We start from the raw sequence: 15,635 nt of genomic DNA, 5'->3' as shown, positions 1-15,635 counted from the left end.
AGAAGTCGTGCTTTGCCGGACTAATGTGATAGACGTACATCTTGTATACTGGGCTTGTATGCATTTTGTACGTCGTTTTGAAGTAATTGCTTGGTAGATTTTTCATTAAGATATGGTTACTATAGTATGTCTGTAGCGATCTTGTTATATCATGTCGAATAAGGCTAGCAGAGTTACTCCTCTTGTAATCGTGTAGAGTGTTATGAATGATAGCTGTGCCCAGCTGGAAACCGGATTTTAGACGTAGATGCGTCTTTCATATTATCTAAATAAGTATAAAAGCAACCATAGTATTGTCATCATAATCTACATATTAAAATCGTGGTAGATTGAAAAGAAAAGGTCGTAAAATATACACTGAATTAAGTGGAATAGTCTCGAGTCAAACATTTCCCCAAATAGACTGTAATGTTCCGAATGTCACAAACTTCCTTCCGCGCCAATCCACGAGCAAGTGAATAGAAATGTTTAGGTCAAATCTTACTTTGTTAGATAATATCATTCAATAATGGTTTGGGTTGCTATTGTTGGGTCATCGCATGTCAGGAGCATGTATCATACCGATGAGTTCGTCTGTGACACCACAGTTTCCAAATTCCTTTGGAAAATTGGAGGGATAGCTGACATGTATGCCTTGGGCACATTTTCACCTCGACTGATTTTTGCAGATTGAATGAAATGACATAAACGAAAATACAGGTACAGAGCGACTCTTTGGAGGTCATTCGTTTATGCCAGGAACTCCACTGTGAGATAATTTGCTTGGAATGCGTGATTGAGAGGTCACTGTTCGTCAGACTTCGAACATGTTATATATGAAACAGTATTGTCAAATATAGCCTATATGATTCAATAAACAATGTACATTATTTCAAATCGCTATAGCCGTGTATAGCAAGTGAATATTGCTTTTTTGATATTAGCTTTCCACTAGTGTAAAAATATTCATTAATTACATCAATCTAAATTTATACAGAGTGATTTTTTTCTAAAATTTTGATGGACAAAGCATGGTACATGTCACATGATCGTGCAAAAGGTTTAGGTGACCAATAACTGTAACATCAACGATAAGATAGGTCTATATACTTGTTTTGGAAAGGCATTAGCAACAAGCGTTTCATTGTTTCTGTAAAGATTACATATCATCGGCTGACTTTTGGATTTCATCGAATCTTGTTGTGATATACTCTAATCAGATATTACCTTTGGCATGGAACCTAACCTGGAGTTCTTATATATGAACACTATTATGTGTATAGAGTACTGTCCATGCTCAAATATATGACGTCATTTCCATCTGCAGTAATGTGATGGCCTTTCGATCTACATGTACCAGTTCTCTAAATTTACAAATACACGTGGAACCATTTTCTGTCTTCAATTTTGTTCTGGTATAACGTTTTGAGCTTTGACTAAACGCATGTCAATACGTTAGCCGGAGATATGTGCGATACACTGCGTGTAGTCCACAATACTGGATGTGAGAATTTGTAGATGATTTTCATTCTGACGTGTTGTACATCCTTTACGACTGAATTATCTCAAATTATGTAACATAGGATTTGTTTTCCATTATCATAAACTCGTATCAAATAAATCATATTCGCATTTCACTGATGTACATACAGAAAGGAAAAAAATGAAACAAACAGATTTTATTTGTCATTGCAAAATGCATGTTTTCCCCAAGTTAAAAACAAATTTATATTACGATGATAATCTGTAAAGTGGAATTATCGTTACCATAAAAACTGCAATGAGGTAAATGTAAAGTTTTAGAACACTTCATATGTCAATATAGCTGACTTAATATATCATGTTTAATACGTTTGACAACAAAATATTAGCATCAACGGTCTAATATCAACCGAAAATCGAGAATATCAAAATGATAAATAAAGACTAAAACATTACCGAAGAAAGAAGATAAATCAGTCAAAAATGTCCCAAAAGCTGTGATAGCGAGTGATCCATGAATACTTAATCGCCAGTCAGGATTCTAGAATTTCATTTACATAATTTTCAAATGATGTAAAAAGGATTTTTCGCTTTTAATCTATTAGGTTTGATAGATTATTTCAAAGAATGTTCAAAGCTTGATAAAACTAGAAACAAACATTAATTGACCGTGACCAAATAAAAACATGAACGGTATCATCCTACTATGTATCTGTATACTAACTTTAAGTTCAGTATCTCATTCCGTATGAAGGACTGGCCCTGATAAAACACTGAGATAAAGACATTGTTTTGGTAAGATTAGCGAAGTCTGCATGTGAATATAGCCGTATTCACTCCTCACTCGTACTTTCACTGAAAAACATTTAAGTTACCATTTTAATTGTCTAATTCACAGTTACCGGACTCAGCTATCCATTGAAAAGTCATATTGGTATGGATTTCTTTACATTAAAAAGGAGGCCCTGTTTATTTCTTTCTGATTCGAGAGATCAGCATACCGGATATGTTATCCCTGTTATCACAAAATGTTAAAGCAGACATTTGTTTTTGGAATATGAGTCATTTCAAAGTGTACCAGTCATATTATTTGTTTTGCTAGATTATAAGTGATTCGAATTCGAATCGACAATAGATACAAACGACAAATCTGTAATTCTTCGCGAGCGATAGTTGACAGCTTTGATTCAAAATTAAAATATATATACATATATATATTGACGTAGCATTGTGAATAACCAATTTACACATCTAGATATTCGAAACTGATATAGGCAATTGCGAGATTGATACGGTTACAATAGAAACAAAAGCAAGGCGGAACACGTGTAGTGTATGGAGTGTTCGGGTTATTTAAAGGATATACCAATATATAAATACAATCATAATCCTAATTCAATAAAACAAGGAAAAAGATGAACAAAAGAAGGATTTACATGGAGACTTCTAAAAACATTCAACAAGAATAGAACATGGTGTTCCGGAAGAATAAGCTTCTTTTCATTCACCGACAACACAAGCAATATATACAAGGGAATCAACAGGCAAACTAAAACAAATACGTTCAGCTTCAAACCGCAAAAAGAAAAATAGGTCATGTTGACAAGAAGTGAATAATATGAAATAACTGATACATTGGACTTAATATAATTAAAGGCTATTAACAAGTAAATCAATGAGAGCATAATCACTATGATTATAAAAAAATTCCGCTTACTAAAAGCGTTACAAAATGTTTCATTCAAAATAAGGAAGTCTTTCATTAATGGACATTCCTCTCATACAAAGAGATTGCAAGGTAATTGCCATAACATAGTAGCTGTCTCGACGACGACAAAGAAAGAAATAAGTGGCAAGTCTTTTGTGAGTCATTCTTGTCTTACTGTCGTCAGCCAAAAGACAGCTTATACTTCATGACACTGGTCATGTATTTGACTTATCCTTCAACATAAAAAAAATATCATGGCGGTGTGTGGTAAACAATTTGTACTCTGAATCCTGCATACGGTCTGATAGCATACTTTTGCAACTGGTAAAATGGTTAAGTTATTCATTTAAGTAAATTAGAAAGTTACTCTCACGAATAAATGAACATACTGAAATACGACTGTTTTTGAACAATGCCATATACAGTAAAAACCATATATGGCAGCGCCAGTTGCAGTATAAATTACGTATAGAAAAATGTAGGCTTTCTTGAAAAAGGCATATAACTTAGATATAAAATGTCATGAAGACAGTAAATGTGGGAATATTTGTTTTCTAGCTTTTTTGGTACATTTATGTTACTCAATTACACCACTACATATAGATCATTTACAGTTTACAGTCCGCCTGCTCTAGCTGTACCAAGGCAATCGGTCCACATTGGCTGTAAATAATAAAGATACTTGTTTAAATAATTTTACTTGGTTGTAGAAATGTTCCTAAATCATACATCGATATTTTTTCTTGTTTTGCTAACTTCAGCAATGTTTTGAAAAGTTACAGAAAACATATATGTAGATAATAGCTGCAATTTTTCATGGCGTGTAAAGAAACATAAATAGTTACCTGTATCTTGGTCATCGGCATTGATTTCTCTATGATGTCAAATCCATTCTTGCATCAACCTATATTTTGAATAAATTTATTTGATTTAGACAATGTACTATTTATTTCATTCTTATGATTTCCTTCAGTAGATATAAAAATATCATAAATATTCATGAAAATTTTACATAATGTTTTCATCAGAGCTGAATTTCAAGTGATAGCAGATTCTATGGGCGAAGCCAATCACCAATTATGGTTACCTCAGCCATACGTAAGTAAGATATAAATCAATTCGGTGGTTTGTATGGCACATGTGTTTTGAATGCTATAACGCATACTTGTTTTTCACGTCGGTAAAATTAGTTTAACTTTGAGTGAAGTAAACATTTGTTTGCATTATGCTTAGTTTCACGTAACATGAATGAATTGTTTGCATTATGCTTAGTTTCACGTAACATGAATGAATTGTTTGCATTATGCTTAGTTTCACGTAACATGAATGAATTGTTTGCATTATGCTTAGTTTCACGTAACATGAATGAATTGTTTGCAGTATGCTTAGTATCACGTAACATGAATGAATTGTTTGCAGTATGCTTAGTATCACGTAACATGAATGAATTGTTTGCATTATGCTTAATTTCACGTAACATGAATGAATTGTTTGCATTATGCTTAGTTTCACGTAACATGAATGAATTGTTTGCATTGAATTATTTTACTTTCATTTATTTTTCCTTAAGAGGAAATATGTTAATGTTAAAACGGTCTGCCATAGTACGTCAATAGATCAACATTCGTCTAAAAACAAGTGTCATTTTTATTTCAAATTCAATCAATACTGACGGGGATCTAGACTTATTTTTGACGGAAAAAATTTAAGTTTTACAGAAGTTTACATACACTTAGGAGTAAATTTTAATTCAAATGGAAAGTGGGGGAGTCATGTTGAGGCAGTATATAGTTCAGTTATGAAAAAATAATGTTTTACGAAAACTGAAATACTTGTTAAAAAGAAATTTTCTGTTGAATTATATGTAAATTCTTCATTCTACCTGTTTTTGAATCTGCTTGTGAGGTATGGGATTGTTGCTCTGTTTTGGATTCTGAGAAATTAGAGAAAGCACAAAGAGAAGCGGCTCGAGTTATAACAGGTTTACCTTCGTATGCTAGTAAAGAATCACTATATTTTGAAATGGGACTGGAAACATTATCAGAGAGAAGGAAGACACGTAAGTTAAATGTATTATACAAAATGATAAATAATTTAACCCCTTCTTATTTATCGGCCATTTTGCCAAACACAGTGAGTTACAACAATCAGTATAATTTACGGAACCAACATGATTATATCATTCCTTCTTTCAGACTCTCCCTAAGTAACTCTTCTTTTCTGCCATCAAGTTTACGTCTGTAGAATTCGCTAGACAGTTAAATAAGAACATTACCATCTTTGAATGCTTTTAAATCTTCTTTATCTAATGACGCTAATTCTTGTCCTCCATCTTATTTTAATTTTGGCGAACGTAATCTAAATATATTACATACGAGACTCAGACATCAGTGCAGCCTTTTGAAAAGTAATTTGTTCCGTGTTAAGATTGTTGATAACCCATCGTGTGCTTGTGGACATTACTGTGAGGATGTTGGTATTTTTTCCTAGAATGTAAGCTTTAAGATAGAGTAAGAATAAAGAAATCCAGCAACAGATTTTAAGTAAAATGTACTAACTGTTAAATTATTATGTATGCCTTGTTAATGTTATCATGTAAATATTATCATGTATTGTATTAGAGGAAAGGTGGTCATAAGTTGAAATAACTTGTGCCTAATCCTCTGCTAATTTTTTGTGCAATAGATATGTTTAAATCAGTCTGATTAGAGCAAGGAGCCATCGTCTGCGCGTCTGCTACTATTTTGAAGCATCGAGTGTTTATCGGCCTATATTTCCGCGTTAGTTGGAACAGCCTTACTATAATAGTCATTGATCAAACAACATCAGATAAAGCCAATACAACTAGAAAAGATGACAATGAAAACGGTACGAATTGATATTTTGGTTTATCTAATTGTTATTATTTGACAAATGAAACGCTTTCTTACCACTATCTGGATTCTGAGATCGATAATGTTTACATGCAGGGTATTTCCGAGTGTGTACTAGCGATGGAGCCTCCTCTGATGATTGATTGTATGTGATGTTGCAACAAAAACACCTGATTTCGGAACCTAAAACAAAAAATGCAAACAAACATTTTGTTACTGAAGCACATGGACATGTATCAAAATCCTTATCTAGGGAAAATTAGATGGTTATGCTATAAAACACTGATTCATAATTGTTTTAAAGCCCATTGGTTTAAATATATGAAAAAATAAGGGCAAGGATTGATGGGATGTCAATTCAGAATGGTGGTGATATAGCAATGTTTCTAATTATGTTTCTTTTATTAGTGAAGATACCATCTAAAGAAGTGACACTGTCAGCTGTTACTCTGGCAGGTTCATCTATCAGACACGATAAACTATATTTCATAAAGATTCTAGATAAATGTTCATTTAATGATATATTTAACATATCAATATAAATATCAGCTGTAAATATTAACATCCATTGATGTATTAGTAGCCCTCATAAAGCATTATCTAATTTATTTCAGCAATCGACATTACTACCCGGTTTATATAAACAACCAAGAAGAAATGTTAGTGTATCAAATAATACTTCTGACCGGAGTAATTCTACATCGTTCCATTTAAGTTGGTTCACATTTTCATAAGATCAATGATTTTTGTGATATGCTAAAAACTTCTTCCCAGCCAATGGTTCTATATATAAGGATTAAACGGAGAGCAATTGCAAAGCTAGATATAAAAAATATCTTAATAATATTATTTTAAACAAAACACATTTCCATAGCAAGTCTTTGCTCTATAATCGTTTGCATGTATCACCTATTGGTTAGATTCTGTTACTCACAGTAATTACTAGAATTACATTGATTGTAATTTTATATCACCTGCCAGTAACGCTCCTTTATTGTTTTATAAATAACACTAGCAGTAAATGATATATGATATCCCACGAATTCCCAACAGTTTATAGGACACAGCTTTTTAGAAAGGAAAAATTAGACATATTATTTAGAGGGTGTATTTTGTTTAAATACTTAACTGAATGTTTGTTAATTATATATTACTGTAACGTCAAGAGGACGTAACTTAAAAACAAATATATGCTGATTTTGCTAGGTAAACAATTGCATATTTCGCTTAATATTTGTCCTATCAATAATAGGTCACTTCTTAACAAGAAAGCGGAATTTAAGTTTATTTTGAATTTGAATACACGTAACCGTGTGATAATATCAAAGATCACTTCAAGCCTACCGGGAATGCTATTGCCTTCGTTAATGAGCTGGTCATTAGTCATTGGATTGCTTCAATATTTCACCAATAAATGATTATCGCCAATCAACTACCGTCATGGGATCGCTTTATATCTAACAATCACTTATTAACAGCCGAATCATTTCACAAATACATACCGTCAAAGAAAAATCCATTCACTACAAGAGCTTTGAGGTGATGCATTTTAAAATTCAATGAATTGAAGGAGTCTTTCCGGTTCCCTACATTTTTGAAATCAGCACTGAATGGTTCGTCTGGCTCCCTGGGACGTAACACTTTCGAAGTCCTTTCGGATAGAAGTGGATCTGGTATAAGTAACTTATGTTTTTCAATTGTTCCTAAATTGCGAATGGGAGGAGACGTTTGCTGCATACGTTGTGACAGTGTATCACGGTAACCCTCCGAACTGCACTCATATTCTGTTCCTTGATTAGCACTTTGAATGTCTGTTTCAATCTGTCTGTCAATGCCGTCTGTATTTTCCATGGAGTATTGGTTGTCTGACAGTACTGAAGATTTTCGTAGTGGGACATTCCTCTGTGTTTCGTCCATTTTGTCTGGTGTTTTCCGTTGTGGAAGTTCGCAGTCTTCTTGTCGGTAATGGTGATAAATACATCCAATTTCGTGATGCCTATCAAATTCTGTTTGCTTTCCCTCTTCAAATTTTGCAATGCTCCATAGACAGAAACACTTCCGGCAGATCACGCTTCCTCCGAATAGGTAAAAACCTGCTCGTGCAATGACTGGAAAGAGGTTATTGTCATTGCTTACATGGATAAATGACAAAAGTCGCATCACTGAATTCAATAGAACATTATCTGTTGAATTTAACTGTGCTGTCTCAGTAGGTGGCAGAGTAAAATGAGTATGGCTGCTTCTTGGCGTCGGCGGAAAAAGTCCACGACTGCCCAAGTCTGTTAAGTACAAACACAGAAGTTCAATAAGTACTGAAATATTGACGTTACCAAATTCAGATGGGGAATCTCTTTCAGAAGCATGAAGTTTGTGCCGTCGCTTTACCCTCGAGAAAAATTTCCTCGATCTTGCGTCATCCTTTTGTGGTTTCTTTGAAAGGGTTTGTGGACTTTGTTTGAGGAAAACCCTAACAAGTACATCTGATCTCCATATTTGAAGAATGCCACTAAATTTTGCATAAGGTTTCCCGTTTTTTTGTCTAATGACTTGAACTGAATAAAATTTCTTAGACAAATCACTGCAAATGTCATGTATAACAGGAAAACACTCTTCGTAAAATCCGACGTTTCCAAAGCTGTCTTGGTTTGACATGAATGTTTTGAGGCTTATACAGATATTATCATCTGCTATTTGTGTGCTTGCAGACAGTACCTGCAAAGGTTCTGCTCTGATGCAGACATCAGATCCAGGAGTAGTTACCATTATTGGTTCCCGTACATCATCATCGGTTAGAACCTCCTTCTTCATATCAAGAATTGCCACAAAAGCATTGTGTCTGTTAGATTAAAACAAACTTCAATTAAAATAATGTATTCTGTTGTTTCTAGTTATACGAATGTGTTATTTAACAAACATATCCGCTGATGGAAGAGTACATATGTCTTGTCGTATTATATATATCATACCATAGAAGCTTTCATTTTATTCTCTTCCTTCAGAATTAAAAAGAAACTCTGCTAAATCAGCGTGAATTCATATGATATGGTAGTATTGTCTTCCTGTTTTAAGTCTCAGTAAAACATAAAAAAATATTCACATTACAAAATCTGTCGTTGGTCAATAACCTTCAATTCAGATAAATTCAAATACAGATATTGATAAAATAAGTGGCCATGCTTTTAAATTTTGATTTGAATGTTCTAATGAACATGACTAGACTGTACAATGATTTTCTGAACAATACAAAAAATTATATTATAAAGTATTTATTACGACAGGAAAACATGGCTTTGTGTTTTATAGTCGATAAGATTCTATTTCAATCTTTAAGGTTTTGCTTAACAACATGATGATTTCCTTAATTTCTTTACTTCAGGTGAACTCATCAAATTAGATTTCAGTGTGGCAACATACTTGATTTTATAAAGACAAATGTCGATAAGGAAACTGTCCATTTGGACTTCTTATGTACCGTGGGACCAGAAGTCAATAAAATCAAGGTGTCAAAGCTGCGTCGCTTTAAATGAGGGACCGAAGCACAGCTCTCGATCTAGTCAACGATATAAACTGACATAGACATATTTTTAATAAAGAATCATGAATTAACCATTGTCATCTATTTTTAATAGAGGACTGTAAGGTAACAGATTACAATACATTTAGTTACCATCACACACACACACACACACACACCCTCACACACACACACACACACACACACACACACACACACACACACACACACACACACACACATATATATATATCTATAGCATTACCATACAATATCTAAGCTAATGTATTGCTGGTAATCTCAAAATGGTTTGTGATAAAGAAAAAAGTCAAAATGAAAAACGATATAAGTATAATACAAGATAGTTTGGGCCTCAATTACAGTCGAACTTCGTTACCTCGAAGTTGTCACGGCCGTGAGTTATCCGAGTTTTCAAGTTAAAAACGTTAAGTTTTTATTTCTTAAATTATAAATACCTTTGGTATGTTTTCAAGTTCCACATCTTTGGAAAGGTAGATGTTGCGAAAAGTCCTTCGTACAATGAAGCTTTATGTTCAGCCAGTAAAAAATAAAATAATAACTCCTAATCAAACGATATAATATCAATTCGAGACAATGATCAATTAAAAAAAAAGCCTAATCTACATTTGCTTCCTACATTTCTGCTGAAATGTATAAGATGTATTAATACCTTTAATTCAAATACCTCTCAAGTGTATAATTTAATCAGATAAATCACACATCTTCTATAAATATGAAATCATCCACTTAGATCGGATGAAAAATGTGGTCGATCTCAGTTGCAATAAACAAAAAACACAGTCGAATTTGAGTTTCGACCGCCAGAATGTTGTTATGGAACTATTCAGTATTTTTCCTGAACGGGACCTGAATTAGTAGTTTTTAAAGCTTGTAACATAGAAACTAAATTTTGTTCTGGTTGTATAATGATCAATACTCTATTTTAGTTGTATGAAATTAAAAGTCCTTTCATTCTTATTATCATCGATATAACAAAGCCGATGTAGTATGGTAAAGTGAAGCCCATGGTAAAGTGAACCGCGGTTCAAAACGAACCCACCATGGTAGAGTGAAGCCACTTTATAACTAGGTTGGGGAAGTGAAGCCCTCCTGCCCCACCCTAAATTTCCTCACCTCAGACCTATTTTTGTTATTTATGTGTTTATTGTAATTGAATCAAGGTGAATTGCCAAAATATTTGTGGAAACGGTAATAAGTAAGAAAATAGTGTAATGCTATAAAGTGAACCCCAACCCTCTGCCCCACCCTATGTTTCCCACCCCCAGTCAAATTTTTTGTTATTTATCTGTTTATATGACTGAATCAGGGTGAATAGCCAAAATGTTTTTGAAAAAAGTTAATTAGTAAGGTAATAGCTTAATGCTTCACTTAACCATGGTCATAGTGACATGAACCCCACTTCCCAACTGCCCCACCCTTAATTTCCCCAACCCAGACCTATTTTTTGTTATTTATGTGTTTATATGACTGAATCAGGATAATATACATTGAATGATCATAAAATTGTTTTCTTTATGAAACTGCAAATACCAAAAGCATTGTAAATAGAACAATTGTGTTTCGGTGAAGACACTGGGAATATGAGAAAATTAAAAAAAATAAATTCCTTTGTGAAGTTTCCCTATTCATTTATGTGAAATGCAAAAGATTTGATGATTCGCGAAACGTTTCGAACAGATATGTATTTAAAAAGAAAATAAACAACAGTTTCAGTCATAATAATGAACCAAAGTTTCGGAAATCAGTATTCATCTGTACCATGGACTTTAAAAATGGCGCGGTTCGTTTCAAAGGGACTTCCAAACTTTAAAAACCTAAATTAGTGTTCTGGAAATTACCTTTACTAAATATAGACCAAGCATTTGTAGGAGGTAGAACTAATACAGTTACTTCCCTTAGGAGAAGTCATTTCATTGACTCAGAGACAAGTTTCACTGACACGTATAATTTTTTCATTGCCACATATATGACGTCCACATCAGAATTATTAGTTATGATGGAAAATTTACCTTTCAAAGGTAATCAAAGTGACAATCATTATTCAGATATTTAATTTGATTTTTTTAGATGGAATCTCAGAAATTATCAATTAGATAAAAATCACTTCATGCTGCGGTGAAGATATAGGAATTCTTACAGTACTAATGATGCTATAACATGATGAGTTTTGACCAGTTAGCACGGAGCTGATCTTGATTAGTCGAAAAAAGCAAAGATTGAGTATTTTATCTGCATAAAAAAATATATATCTTTTTTTTTTTTTTATGAAAATCTGCACACTTCGTGAAACTTATTATTACTATACGAGAACTTAAAAGAAAAATCAATAAAGAAAACATGAATATGGTAAATGATGTCATAATTGATTGCATCAGTTGGCAAAATAAAACCTGAATACGGTTTATGTACACCTTCCACGGTTTATTGCGACATCTGAGCCGACTGAATAGTCTATCATGGTTCTGAATATTGAGTCAGTTTTTAAAATACAACGGTTTCAACGGAAATGAAGTTAAGTATGGTTTACTAAATCATATTGTGAATTATCATTATTAAGTGTGTATATACAATGTACAATAGACATTGATTACTTTTTTGTTGCTCAAGTATGGAAAAATGATAACATTGCTAGACATTGAATATAAAAATTGTATTACCAGGACAAAAAGGCCAAACGAGGGAATATAACACAAGCATTGAATTGACGGTATATTTGTCTATAAAATTTGGAAATATTACCGAACCAAGGCTGATACATCTATTATATATAAAAATATATTTTCTATCAAATTAACTTTGTTAAGTTTCACATGTAGACATCACCGAATACACAATCCGGCCACTCCTTTGAACAAAGTGAATTCATAAAAATATGTTACCAGGACAAAAAGGCAAAACGAGGAATTAAGTCATATACATTGAATTGACGGTGTAAATGTGGATAAAATTTGGAAATATTACTGAGCCGATGATGATAGATCTTATATAGGATATATTTATACTTAAATAACCTTATTTCGTTTCCTATGTAGACACTCCCGAATAGACGACCAGGCCACTCCTTTGAGTAAAGCATCACAACCCGAATAACCAGATATTAACTTGTAATCTTATTGTAAGACACCACTACAAACAATTGAAAAACGTTTCCCCGAACTAATGTTCTATATTTCATTTGGTTTTCTTTCAATGACTTGTGAATAATTCTATTTATAGTCACGCCTGACACGTAATGACATGTTGTTAAAACCGCAAATACGGGTGTTTACACTAAGTCAAGTCAGAATGTTTCTTTCATTTTCAATTGTTAATACAATCCCAGCAAAAACAAAAGGAATGCTTACTGTATACTTACATTAAGTCACAGTACTGCTAGTGTCCTTGCCGTCACACTGTTTAGGAAATTTAACACGCCTGTATACTGATCAAACAAGGGATATGTATATCATATATATGTTTGTATTTATTTATAGCTTCAGTACTCAGTGAGTCATCATCTGATAACAGTTTCCAAGAAATAGAAAAAACATGTCAAACGTTATCACATTTCGTAATCGTTAAGATACATGGAAAGCAATGATTGAAATAATGAGTAAATGAAATAAATTGATGTAATTCTTATTAGATAATTGGTGTAAGTATGTAAGGACTAAACGGGAAGTAAAACATCCAATTTCGGGAATTCCTATTTAACTTCCAAAACTGTAACTTGTCAAAATGTACTTATGTGTTACCAATCGCACTAACGTTATATATAATAAAACAAATAATATACAGCCGCAATCCCTCACGAGACTGATTGAAATATAACCCGGAAAGACTGTTGTTGTAAACCGTATATGACGAATTCTTGCTTAATTTAGATAATGATTAATCTTTTTTTTTTACTTTGATACTAAAATTAGGCTAAACATATCAAACACGGAAAACATTAGGTCACTATATTATTGACTAACGAAGATGGACACTATAGGATTAAATAATCTTTTTGGAGACATATACTTTTTTGACTGCCACATATATGATGTCTACATAAGAATTATTAGTTATGATGGAAAATTTACATTTTAAATGTAATGATGTCATTAAACAAAATTTCACAGAAATATATGCTAGTGTGCTTCACACAATTTGAATTAAAATGAAATACTGTTCTGAAACATAATTTTACAACTTAAACATTGATTGTTACATAATATATATCTGATGATAATATCCTTTTCATATCTGAAATATACACTACCTGAAAAAATGACAAAAACACTATGTAGGGAAATGTCCTTAATGATTTATTAATGCTCTAACATATACAAAAAGATAATACAACTGTACAATTAAATGAAACAAATAATGCTTATTTATTTAAGTAATTCTACCTTTTTATGTTTACATGCGTACATCATACCTAATTTAGTAGATCTGACCACACGGGGACATGTGCAGACTCGACGAAATATAAATCCCAGATCGCGTTTTCTGCATGTATGTTAATCGCCAGTTTGTATGGTTTCCTATTGAATGCACCACCGACTGATCGGCTACTTTTTTACCAATCGTAGCAAGATACATACTAAATTATTTATTGGTTAACTTCGAAAAGTAAACACAAAAGTTACCAATGAATAAAGCTATGGTATCGAATGATGTCGGAGATTTACTTTTATGTAATGATAGAAAAATTATAGAATGTTTAAATTGATTAGAATCAAAAGAGAAAGAACATCCTCGATACAAAGAATAGGCTATGAATACTTAAGGATAAGGCATAATCTTTGTGATAAAACTGTTTATATAAAGCATAGACACATGTGATAACGAATAGTTAAAAAAAGAACAGAAATCATACAAATGAAAATACATAAAAACGAATAATGCGATAATTGACAGATATACTACTTCACGTCTGTGAAAGTAAAGTCTACAAAATAGTGATGTACCAGTAACGTTTGGTAGCAAGACTGCTGGATGTCTCTGAGTCATTTTATTACAAGTTTCACTGCAAATACGGGCAGTCATATCACCCTGTAAAAGTGTGTCTTTTTGCGTCTGCTTAACGTTCTGCTTTAATGAATAGCCTAAAATCCTTGACATAATCATTTTTCAGATATTTAGTTTTATTGTTTTTTTTCCGATGGAATCTCAGAAATTATCAATCAGATAAAAAATCACTTCATGCTGCATTAGACGTACATTATAAAATTGATATATATGTACGTATTACAGCTTCATCAATCTTCATGAAAATCACTTAAATTATAATAACGCATTTGTAAGCTGTCGATTACAATTCATAGCTCAAATTGTCTATCAATCCAAAAACATCTTGATGCCCAATACAAGATTTGTTCTCAAAGTTCGTGTTGTAAATCAATCCGTCAGATGTCCACGTCATTCTCGTAAATCGTTATACTGGAAACAGCCGTTTAATTATAAAATCAACTGCGATATGAAAGCCTGAAAAATTGGGGAGCAGGATTTTACTGTAAAGAAATGGAAAATTCCACAACAGGAAAATCGAAATTTCCTTTTCATACAACTTTGTTCAAAACTGTCCCTGTTGGTTGCGTTGTATGTTAATGGCAAGTGACCGCCGATGGTAGTTTCTAATTTCAATCTTCTGGAACACCTGGTCTTATTATCATTACTTTTTATGTGTCTCTGATGAAATATGTTTTTTCGTCTATATTTTGCCCTTGTTTTATTGCGCCTAACATTTCATTATGATTCTGTTAACATCTTTTGCTGTTTCGGTTGGTATATACGATGGACACGTTGAATACATTTTCTCTTAATTCTATTTGAATTTTATCTGATAGGCTGTTTGTTGAATCCCGTCGTGTATCACCAGGCAAAACAGTATGCGGAAGCATCTTCTACTATATATTTTCAAGCCTTGGATGGTCCCCTGTAATGAATGAAAATGCTATTTAATTACAAAAAAAATCCCAATATAAATAAAAGGTTATTTACATTATATAACAGACACGTGCATTGTTATTGCAGATATGATTGTTTTCATTATTTCGGAGATGTATTT

The sequence above is a fragment of the Ylistrum balloti genome, unplaced genomic scaffold (genome assembly GCF_031769215.1).
Source record: "Ylistrum balloti isolate Yb309-2 unplaced genomic scaffold, AGI_CSIRO_Ybal_v1 Utg369764, whole genome shotgun sequence".
NCBI lineage: Eukaryota > Metazoa > Mollusca > Bivalvia > Pectinida > Pectinidae > Ylistrum > Ylistrum balloti.
This window is presented reverse-complemented; position numbering follows the sequence as displayed.